At 44.9% G+C, this 10,679-nt stretch overlaps 1 non-coding gene across 1 annotated transcript; it reads right to left on the bottom strand.

Moving 5' to 3' along the window:
• Positions 1–3,502: 3,502 nt before the first annotated feature.
• On the bottom strand, positions 3,503–3,615 carry LOC135000862 (U5 spliceosomal RNA). Its single transcript, XR_010202603.1, has one exon. It is a non-coding gene; the product is annotated as a U5 spliceosomal RNA (small nuclear RNA).
• Positions 3,616–10,679: the final 7,064 nt, after the last annotated feature.

Genomic DNA, 10,679 nt, shown 5'->3' with positions numbered 1-10,679 from the left:
ACGTACCAAAGCTTCCCTCGTGGGCGGGAGAGCTGTTTGACACTTGTAACAGTAGGCAGCCAAAGCTAGATGCTGATGCCGCAACCATTCATAACGTGTAAACGTGCACAAACGTGGTGCACTGAAGGCTATGTAGCCGCGTCGTAGACGCTCCACGACCCGCTGGGTCTGACATTCCCACAGAACCTGTGGGATGAGCTATTACTGACGTAGGCGATTGTAACTTAGCCTTAAAGTAAGCATGACTTGTAGTCATTATTGTAACTTAGCCTTAAAGTAAGCCTGACTTGTAGTCATTATTATTATCCCACTGGATAATATCTGCTGAGAAACTGGCTAACCCCAGTTGGCAGCATTATAGAGAACAAACAACGTATCCGTATCACGTACTGTAGACGTTCGGGACATATATAAACGCGTAATGCGTGTACCACATTCAGAATTCTAGAATGTGCTGTCAACACAGGAACCACTATTGGTTTATTGATGTGAAGAATAATAAAGCGGAATTCGTCCGAAGATCTGCTTTGTCATGAGAAAACTCAAATACGGTGGCTTGGAATACAAGGCACCCAAATATGAAAACAAAACCCTTGCCGAAGCTAAGGCTAGAAGAAAAATGTTTTCCCAAGTGAGAAACTTAATCCCCATTTATTGTAAGGGTTCAAAATATGAAAACTGTAAGAAATCTGAACCCAACCTCAAGTCACCTGGCGCTGTAGGTGGGATAAATGGAGGCTGCACTTTGATGACACCTTGTAGAAAGGTGTGTACAGACGCAATAGAGTCAAACGTCTTTGAAAATAAGTTGACCACACAGATACCTGCACCCTCAGTGCAGATAAACGCAGTTTTCCATCCCACCCCGTTTAACAGAATACGGGTAACTTGAAGGATGATGTCGGAAACTTCCGAGCTTTACCACCTATGTAAGCACACCAAATTTTGTAATAATAAGCTGCCTTAAGCGGCTTACTAGCTCGTAACATGGTTGGTATAATACTGTAATGCCCTATTTCTTTTCTTAAGAGGGCGGTCTGAACCCTCACCCCGTCAACCGCAGCTGCGGTACATAGGTAATAGGTACATAGGTAACTATGGGTAAAAGAACGTTCCCTGTTGTAACAGGCTGGACGTATTATGAGCGGGCCAAGATCGTGTGCAAGTATTCCATGGAGATTCGAGAAGCAAGCTCTCCGAAACCCATGAGATATCACTAGTATGACTGTGACGAACTGTCTTATGATCCGTTTTGGCAACGGAGAGAGCAGCGGAAAATGGTGGAGCCAGATACACGATGCTGAATGACCACACGAATGTGAGAGACTCCACCGCCACTGCCCTTGTGATCTGTTGTTTTGTACACATACTGAGCTGTAATTGTGGCGAGATGCCATCATGTATACCTGAGGGTAACCCCCTTCTGTGGACTCACATATGAAACACCTCTGGATTTAATGTCCAGTTTTCAGGATCTAAATCCTGACGGGTGAGATCATCTGTCTAACAGATGTCCACTCACGGAATGAACCCCGTTGACATTATCACATAATGGTGTTCCGGGCAATTGAGGATTCGAGTTACCTGCCGCATTGCCATGCGGCTTCTTGGTTCTCCCTGGTTGTTGTGTATGCAACTCCCGTTGCGTTGTCTGACTGTTGGTCAGACTGAAAGCGAAGCATGTAGTGCATTGTAAAATGCACGGAGTTTCAGGACATTTATCGACAGCAATCTGTCGTGATCCGTCTCAGAACCTCTGTCGCTGAACTTTTTGAACTACAACTCCTGAACCTCTGAGACTCTCGTCCAGATTATATACACCCTCGCCCCTCTGTGGGAAACGCGAGTGAAGGCCGGCGAACTAAATCGCTTTGAAACACATCATTATTCTTAACAGGCGAATCCAGCAATGTACCGCTAGTGCGCGTGTTGGCGAATACAGCAATGTACCGCTAGTGTGCGTGTTTTGCACTAATTACTAGATGTACATTTGTTCTTGCTGGTGTAGTAGGTAAATGTCTTCGATTTACCGTATTTATAATCTTACCTAGGAATTGACGTCGTTTAGACGGAATTAGATGCGATTGTTTTTGAACTTGATCTGCCACCGCAGTATACATTAGTAGCGCAAGTTAGAGGAACTTTGTTGAGACAGAGTTCTTATGAGCAGATCGTCTAAGATAGAGGAACTCTGTTGAGACAGAGTTCTGAGATGAGCTATCATCACCAACATCACTTTGGTAAATACCCGAGGCGACAAGAAACGGTAGACCTGAAATGGTTAATGGTTGTGGCATTTGCAAACGCTAGAACCTGTGATGAACAAACCGGAATGGGTAAATACGCATTGTGAAGATCAAATGCAATTATGCAATTTTGTGGCTCTAATAAGCAAAATACTAACCGCAGAAATTCCTTTTTCAAACTGCAGTAAGTGACTTGCTGATTGAGATTGCGACGGAGCTGTCTGGTTTTGCTCAAACAGAGGGGAATAAGTAACCCTGACTCTGTTGGTGTACTACTGCCTGGATTATAAAGACAGCTGAAAACCAGCAGAGACTAAATGGCAACCTGCCAAACCGTTCGACAGAGGCAGTCTTGTCCTTTAATCTGTAAATAGCTGAGACATCCATGAGTTGAAGTCTGGAACCCCCGCAAATGTAACATGTAAAGACGCGCTTCCACAATTGGAAAAGAGGTCATCAAACCACTGGCTTGCTGACTGTAGCGTCCTGTCGTTACAAGGCGTGACTGTCTTGTACCACCGCCTGGAAAAAACTGAAGTCTAAAGGGACTAAACGCCGGCACAAGTATTTCCGTTTTGATACTGAATGCGGTAATGGCTGAATATCAAATTTAGGACCAAACAAGCTCTGGCCTTGTCGTGCTGAAACTAGCGACGATGAAAAGTGAGAATCGAAGTAACCGGCGTTAGTAGAAGCTTTACAGATATACTCTGCAGCTTCTTTTAACAGTTATCTCATTGTTTGCATACATAGAGTCTAGTGACCCAAATGTATCTTGGGTCTTTATAATGTTTGACACAGACGCATTTACCAATGGCGGATCGCGTCATTTTGGAAACGATTAAATAGTGGTCAAAGTCTACTCAGTCTTTGTAAAAATGGAGACATTGACTCACTGGGATTTAGCAATGTACGTCAACAACCCCGCACTATCTGAGTGCTGGTCTAATGTACCCTTCTCACTCGTAGTTATCGGTGTGAGATCTGACATAGAATCGTGCATTAAATTATAAGACCAGTTAAATAAACACCCTGGTACCCAAAGGGAAATTGGCCCTTTGGAAAGACTGTCTTTTGTTAGAGCAGGCGGAGTACGGAGTACTTCCGAGACTCCGATGTTACCGCTCTTTTAATTTGAATTGCCCATGCTTATAGGATTTTTAAAATTATTTTTAGTCTGCGCTAGAGCCTTACTCGCTATGCAGACAGACACCACAATAGGCAACGGACAGACACTTGCACGACTTATTGAAGTTATTATGTGTCATATATATATTTTATTGTATATGAAACTCATGGTTGTTCCTCTCTACGGAAATCTTTAGTAAAAGGCGAAAGACTTATTCGCTCTGAAGAGAAACAAGAGTATTCTTATGTGAAAAGCAGTTCACATGGGCATGTGAAACCCGAACCAAATTCCCACTAACACCCCTGCGCCTCTGGTGGCTTAGAGATGTAGGGCAGGAATGTTCCAGAATTACACACTGGAAAACAACAGGAAGCATGGTTAAAATGGCCCCTTTGCCATGCTGACCCTGATAATCACAGAACAAATTACAATTGTTTCCGTGTTAATATATTATACAGTATAATCACAGGCCGGGTACAACACATGCTCTATGAATAAATATATCTAAGCTCATAGCCTATGATAATTACATACATTAATATATTTATACAGCATTAATATAGGCTCAATAGCCTATTATACAGTGATACCACCGACCTTAATATAGGCTCCCTAGCCTATTTACAGTGTTAATAACAGCCATTAATATATAGGCTCCATAGCCTATTCACAGACAGTAATATAGATTCAATAGCCTATTACTGCCAGGACAGGTACAATACCTTATAAATACCTGTGATATATATATATATATACCCTGCTGTTGATATATTTGATCCGCCAGCTTCCACCGTGCCTCTTCCCCTTGTCTGCGGGAAGCCTGCACTGGCATGTCACCGTCTCTGTACTGAGACTGAGGGAGCTGCGGCCGGACGTAGCTGGGCGGCCGGACGTAGCTGGGCGGCCGAACTCTCTGCGGGAGGCCTGCACTAGCACTTGTGGATGGAAGGTGCCGGAGCGGCGGTCATACTAAGACTGAGTATGGCTTCCCCCCTGCTGTGCGGCCGGACGGGGCTGGGCGGCCGAACGGAGCGCTGGGACGGGCGGCTTGATGTCACCGTCTCTGTTATCTGTGTTAGACGTAGCGGCTGGGCTTGGCGGCGTATGAGCGGCGAGGCAGCATATTAACCCCAACATAGCAGGGCGGCAGCCTGCGCTGACCGCCCCGTTCCCCAGCCTACCTTGCTTGCTCCTGATCATGGCTGCGACGGGGCTTCTTATGTGTAAGCTCCGTCCAGCTTCAGTGATGTGACTCATGGCTGTGACGGGGCTTCTTCTGTGTAAGCTCCGTCCAGCTCTGTAGTCTTGGCTGCGACGGGGCTTCTATGTGTAAGCTCCGTCCAGCTCTGTAGTCCTGGCTGCGACGGGGCTTCTATGTGTAAGCTCCGTCCAGCTTTCAGTCAGCTTCCAGTGATCTATGGCTGCGACGGGGCTTCTTCTGTGCAAGCTCCGTCCAGCTCTCTAGTCCTGGCTGCTCTTTTCAGGAGCAGTGGGCTGTCTGTGGCTGTGAGGGTGCTCTTTGTGAGGACCGACACGCCATGCGCTGCCCGTGCAGCGGCACTATCCCGGACCCATGTCTTTCTTGAAACTGGGAAGGGATGTGCTCTTAAAAAAAAAATTAAAAATAAAAATGAAAAATTAATAAAATCTTCCAACAAGTGTGGGAATCCCACAAGCCGATGTTAGTGCTTTGAGCACAGAAAAAACACTGGGTTCGTACACTGAGGTACTCTAGGGATATGGAGGGGTGGAGAGTTCTAAATTTAAATATTCAGTGCCTTTGTTCTGCTACGCCGCCCATATCCCAAGAGTACTCCAGTGACCCCTAGTGGATGAAAAAGAAAGAGAGAAGCGTGATAATATGTTCCTGGCAGACATTGATACTTAGAAAAGACAAAGGTGCAACGTCGAGCATGCTAAAGATCTTGTCTTAACTCTAATATTATCTATTCACAGTTATCTTATCTATCTGTAACCATCCTTATCATGCTCGGCGCTGCAGGGTTGAGCAGGTGACTGGTGCTGTGGCGGACTGGGGTGCCACTACTAATACCTTACGCACAGCACTATGTACCCCCTCCTTGCCCCCCCAGTATGGCCTATCTGCTATCTGTCTGTGCACCTTCCCTATTGATCTATTTTTAAAGCATCGATGTATACCAAAGAAATATTATCAGTAATTAATAATCATTAATTACCTGTCCTGGGTCTTCTTCTGCTGTAGTTCCCCTTTGATCGTTGCTGTGAGAAGTTTGGAGTCAAGGTGGCTTGGCAAAAGGCAGGGATGTAGCTTGCTTGATGTTCCCCTCACGTGTTGTGTCATGGAGAATGCCCACCTGGAAAAAGAGAGAAGCGTGATAATATGTTCCTGGCAGACATTGATACTTAGAAAAGACAAAGGTGCAACGTCGAGCATGCTAAAGATCTTGTCTTAACTCTAATATTATCTATTCACAGTTATCTTATCTATCTGTAACCATCCTTATCATGCTCGGCGCTGCAGGGTTGAGCAGGTGACTGGTGCTGTGGCGGACTGGGGTGCCACTACTAATACCTTACGCACAGCACTATGTACCCCCTCCTTGCCCCCCCAGTATGGCCTATCTGCTATCTGTCTGTGCCCCTTCCCTATTGATCTATTTTTAAAGCATCGATGTATACCAAAGAAATATTATCAGTAATTAATAATCATTAATTACCTGTCCTGGGTCTTCTTCTGCTGTAGTTCCCCTTTGATCGTTGCTGTGAGAAGTTTGGAGTCAAGGTGGCTTGGCAAAAGGCAGGGATGTAGCTTGCTTGATGTTCCCCTCACGTGTTGTGTCATGGAGAATGCCCACCTGGAAAAAGAGAGTAGCGTGATAATATGTTCCTGGCAGACATTGATACTTAGAAAAGACAAAGTTGCAACGTCGAGTATGCTAATGATCTTGTCTTAACTCTAATATTATCTATTTACAGTTATCTATCTTATGTATCTATAACCATCCTTATCATGCTCGGCGCTGCAGGGGTGAGCAGGTGACTGGTGTTGTGGCGGACTGGGGTTCCACTACTAATACCTTACGCACAGCACTATGTACCCCTAACCCCCTCCTTGCCCCCCAGTATGGCCTATCTGCTATATGTCTGTGCCCCTTCCCTATTTTTAAAGAATCGATGTATACCAAAGAAATATTATCAGTAATTAATAATCATTAATTACCTGTCCTGGGTCTTCTGCTGTAGTTCCCCTTCGATCGTTGCCATGAGAAGTTTGAAGTCAAGTTGGCTTGGCAAAAGGCAGGGATGTATCTTGCTTGATGTTCCCCTCACAAGTTGTGTCATGGAGAATGCCCACCTGGAAAAAGAGAGAAGCGTGATAATATGTTCCTGGCAGACATTGATACTTAGAAAAGACAAAGGTGCAACGTCGAGCAGGCTAATGATCTTGTCTTAACTCTAATATTATCTATTTACAGTTATTCTATCTATAACCATCTTTATCATGCTCGGCGCTGCAGGGGTCAGCAGGTGATTGGTGCTGTGGCGGACTGGGGTGCCACTACTAATACCTTACGCACCGCACTACGTACCCCCTCCTTGCACCCCGGTATGGCCTATCTGCCATCTGTCTGTGCCCCTTCCCTATTGGACTATTTTTAAAGCATCAATGTATACCAAAGAAATATTATCAGTAAGTAATAATCATTAATTACCTGTCCTGGGTCTTCTTCTGCTGTAGTTCCCCTTTGATCGTTGCCGTGAAAAGTTTGGAGTCAAGGTGGCTTGGCAAAAGGCAGGGATGTATCTTGCTTGATCTTCCCGACACGTGTTGTGTCATGGAGAATGCCCACCTGGAAAAAGAGAGAAGCGTGATAATATGTTCCTGGCAAACATTGATACTTAGAAAAGACAAAGGTGCAACGTCGAGCATGCTAAAGATCTTGTCTTAACTCTAATATTATCTATTCACAGTTATCTTATCTATCTGTAACCATCCTTATCATGCTCGGCGCTGCAGGGGTGAGCAGGTGACTGGTGCTGTGGCGGACTGGGGTGCCACTACTAACACCTTAAGCACAGCACTATGTACCCCCTCCTTGCCCCCCAGTATGGCCTATCTGCTATCTGTCTGTGCCCCTTCTCTATTGCTCTATTTTTAAAGCATCGATGTATACCAAAGAAATATTATCAGTAATTAATAATCATTAATTACCTGTCCTGGGTCTTCTTCTGCTGTAGTTCCCCTTTGATCGTTGCTGTGAGAAGTTTGGAGTCAAGGTGGCTTGGCAAAAGGCAGGGATGTAGCTTGCTTGATGTTCCCCTCACGTGTTGTGTCATGGAGAATGCCCACCTGGAAAAAGAGAGTAGCGTGATAATATGTTCCTGGCAGACATTGATACTTAGAAAAGACAAAGGTGCAACGTCGAGCATGCTAATGATGTTGTCTTAACTCTAATATTATCTATTCACAGTTATCTTATCTATCTGTAACCATCCTTATCATGCTCGGCGCTGCAGGGGTGAGCAGGTGACTGGTGCTGTGGCGGACAGGGGTGCCACTACTAATACCTTAAGCACAGCACTATGTACCCCCTCCTTGCCCCCCAGTATGGCCTATCTGCTATCTGTCTGTGCCCCTTCTCTATTGCTCTATTTTTAAAGCATCAATGTATACCAAAGAAATATTATCAGTAAGTAATAATCATTAATTACCTGTCCTGGGTCTTCTTCTGCTGTAGTTCCCCTTTGATCGTTGCCGTGAAAAGTTTGGAGTCAAGGTGGCTTGGCAAAAGGCAGGGATGTATCTTGCTTGATCTTCCCGTCACGTGTTGTGTCATGGAGAATGCCCACCTGGAAAAAGAGAGAAGCGTGATAATATGTTCCTGGCAGACATTGATACTTAGAAAAGATAAAGGTGCAACGTCGAGCATGCTAAAGATCTTGTCTTAACTCTAATATTATCTATTCACAGTTATCTTATCTATCTGTAACCATCCTTATCATGCTCGGCGCTGCAGGGTTGAGCAGATGACTGGTGCTGTCGCGGACTGGGGTGCCACTACTAATACCTTACGCACAGCACTATGTACCCCCTCCTTGCCCCCCCAGTATGGCCTATCTGCTATCTGTCTGTGCCCCTTCCCTATTGATCTATTTTTAAAGCATCGATGTATACCAAAGAAATATTATCAGTAATTAATAATCATTAATTACCTGTCCTGGGTCTTCTTCTGCTGTAGTTCCCCTTTGATCGCTGCTGTGAGAAGTTTGGAGTCAAGGTGGCTTGGCAAAAGGCAGGGATGTAGCTTGCTTGATGTTCCCCTCACGTGTTGTGTCATGGAGAATGCCCACCTGGAAAAAGAGAGAAGCATGATAATATGTTCCTGGCAGACATTGATACTTAGAAAAGACAAAGGTGCAACGTCGAGCATGCTAAAGATCTTGTCTTAACTCTAATATTATCTATTCACAGTTATCTTATCTATCTGTAACCATCCTTATCATGCTCGGCGCTGCAGGGTTGAGCAGGTGACTGGTGCTGTGGCGGACTGGGGTGCCACTACTAATATCTTACGCACAGCACTATGTACCCCCTCCTTGCCCCCCCAGTATGGCCTATCTGCTATCTGTCTGTGCCCCCTCCCTATTGATCTATTTTTAAAGCATCGATGTATACCAAAGAAATATTATCAGTAATTAATAATCATTAATTACCTGTCCTGGGTCTTCTTCTGCTGTAGTTCCCCTTTGATCGTTGCTGTGAGAAGTTTGGAGTCAAGGTGGCTTGGCAAAAGGCAGGGATGTAGCTTGCTTGATGTCCCCCTCACGTGTTGTGTCATGGAGAATGCCCACCTGGAAAAAGAGAGAAGCGTGATAATATGTTCCTGGCAGACATTGATACTTAGAAAAGACAAAGGTGCAACGTCGAGCATGCTAAAGATCTTGTCTTAACTCTAATATTATCTATTCACAGTTATCTTATCTATCTGTAACCATCCTTATCATGCTCGGCGCTGCAGGGTTGAGCAGGTGACTGGTGCTGTGGCGGACTGGGGTGCCACTACTAATACCTTACGCACAGCACTATGTACCCCCTCCTTGCACCCCCAGTATGGCCTATCTGCTATCTGTCTGTGCCCCTTCCCTATTGATCTATTTTTAAAGCATCGATGTATACCAAAGAAATATTATCAGTAATTAATAATCATTAATTACCTGTCCTGGGTCTTCTTCTGCTGTAGTTCCCCTTTGATCGTTGCTGTGAGAAGTTTGGAGTCAAGGTGGCTTGGCAAAAGGCAGGGATGTAGCTTGCTTGATGTTCCCCTCACGTGTTGTGTCATGGAGAATGCCCACCTGGAAAAAGAGAGAAGCGTGATAATATGTTCCTGGCAGACATTGATACTTAGAAAAGACAAAGGTGCAACGTCGAGCATGCTAAAGATCTTGTCTTATCTCTAATATTATCTATTCACAGTTATCTTATCTATCTGTAACCATCCTTATCATGCTCGGCGCTGCAGGGTTGAGCAGGTGACTGGTGCTGTGGCGGACTGGGGTGCCACTACTAATACCTTACGCACAGCACTATGTACCCCCTCCTTGCCCCCCCAGTATGGCCTATCTGCTATCTGTCTGTGCCCCTTCCCTATTGATCTATTTTTAAAGCATCGATGTATACCAAAGAAATATTATCAGTAATTAATAATCATTAATTACCTGTCCTGGGTCTTCTTCTGCTGTAGTTCCCCTTTGATCGTTGCTGTGAGAAGTTTGGAGTCAAGGTGGCTTGGCAAAAGGCAGGGATGTAGCTTGCTTGATGTTCCCCTCACGTGTTGTGTCATGGAGAATGCCCACCTGGAAAAAGAGAGTAGCGTGATAATATGTTCCTGGCAGACATTGATACTTAGAAAAGACAAAGTTGCAACGTCGAGTATGCTAATGATCTTGTCTTAACTCTAATATTATCTATTTACAGTTATCTATCTTATGTATCTATAACCATCCTTATCATGTTCGGCGCTGTAGGGGTGAGCAGGTGACTGGTGCAGTGGCGGACTGGGGTGCCACTACTAATACCTTACGCACAGCACTATGTACCCCTAACCCCCTCCTTGCCCACCAGTATGGCCTATCTGCTATATGTCTGTGCCCCTTCCCTATTTTTAAAGAATCGATGTATACCAAAGAAATATTATCAGTAATTAATAATCATTAATTACCTGTCCTGGGTCTTCTGCTGTAGTTCCCCTTCGATCGTTGCCATGAGAAGTTTGAAGTCAAGTTGGCTTGGCAAAAGGCAGGGATGTATCTTGCTTGATGTT

The sequence above is a fragment of the Pseudophryne corroboree genome, unplaced genomic scaffold (genome assembly GCF_028390025.1).
Source record: "Pseudophryne corroboree isolate aPseCor3 unplaced genomic scaffold, aPseCor3.hap2 scaffold_1583, whole genome shotgun sequence".
Lineage (NCBI taxonomy): Eukaryota > Metazoa > Chordata > Amphibia > Anura > Myobatrachidae > Pseudophryne > Pseudophryne corroboree.
The sequence above is the reverse complement of the archived record's forward strand: the minus strand, read 5'-3'. Positions and strand labels throughout refer to the sequence as shown.